This window comes from Sardina pilchardus, chromosome 22, assembly GCF_963854185.1.
Source record: "Sardina pilchardus chromosome 22, fSarPil1.1, whole genome shotgun sequence".
NCBI classification, from domain to species: domain Eukaryota; kingdom Metazoa; phylum Chordata; class Actinopteri; order Clupeiformes; family Clupeidae; genus Sardina; species Sardina pilchardus.
The window spans coordinates 3,270,014-3,271,504 of NC_085015.1; positions in this window are offsets into that span (position 1 = coordinate 3,270,014).

The following is a 1,491-nucleotide window of genomic DNA, read 5'->3' on the forward strand; positions in this document are numbered from 1 at the left end:
TCTACCTGCGATCTCTCACCTGGACACAAGAAGGATCATGTTCTTTGATTTCTCCATCAACATCTTCAACGCCATACAGCCCTCCCAACTGAGAGAAGCTGTTGCTGGAGGACTCACAAAAATCCAGACCAGTTTAGGATCATACTGGAAATAACCAAGCATAGCAGCGGTAAAGTGTAACGCAACACTCAGACAGACCATAATAAGTTCTATCTCGTTCCTAGGTAATACAAATGGTCTGCCTAAATTGACAACTGAATCTCGCGTTACACTTTGAAAGTCGAACCCAGCTCACTTTACACTTGACTTTAGCCCACAGACTATCTACAGATACACAGCCTCTGGCATCCTGCATATTTCCATTCTGAAGTCTTATGACCACATGCTCAATGAGCAGCCAAGGACCAAAGATACTCGGCTAACTGGACTAGACTGTACATAGACGGCAGTATGATGGCTAACTAGGCATCGCTACAACAGTAAAGACATACAGACATAGACAGTGTGACTGCGAAGTAGGCATCGCTACACAAGTAAAAACATACAGACATAGGCAACAGGTATGACTGCTAACTAGACATCTCTACAACAGCAATAGACAGTGTGATTGCTAACTTGGCATCGCTACAAAAGTAATGATATATTGTCTGTAGTAAGAGAATAACTGCTAACTAGACATCTCTACAACAGCAATAGACAGTGTGATTGCTAACTTGGCATCGCTACAAAAGTAATGATATATTGTCTGTAGTAAGAGAATAACTGCTAACTAGGCATCACTACAACAGCAATAGACAGTGTGATTGCTAACTTGGCATCGCTACAAAAGTAATGATATATTGTCTGTAGTCAAGAGAATAACTGCTAACTAGGCTTCACTACAAAAGTAAAGACATATTGTCTGTAGACAAGAGAATAACTGCTAACTAGGCATCGCTACAAAAGTAAAGCCATATTGTCTGTAGTCAAGAGAATAACTGCTAACTAGGCATCGCTACAAAAGTAAAGCCATATTGTCTGTAGTCAAGAGAATAACTGCTAACTAGGCATCGCTACATGTTCAGCCTGCTTCAGGAGTGTGTGTGTGTGTGTGTGTGTGTGTGTGTGTGTTTTCTATCTAGGCATCTCTACAGACGTAAAGACATACAGAGAATATGACTCTAATGTGTTGCTGTATGTTTCATCATACCCACTGCAGCTGATGCTTCTCCTCCTGGGAGAGTGGTGTTTGGGCAACAGCGGGACAGCTGAAGTTCCTCTGAAGGTTCCTGTAAACTTCTGTTTAGTCTGGCAGAGAATGGTTCCTCTGAAGGTTCCTATAGACTTCTGTTTAGTCTGGCAGAGAATGGTTCCTCTGAAGGTTCCTGTAGACTTCTGTTTAGTCTGGCAGAGAATGGTTCCTCTGAAGGTTCCTATAGACTTCTGTTTAGTCTGGCAGAGAATGGTCCCTCTGAAGGTTCCTATAGACTTCTGGTTAGTCTGGCAGAGAAT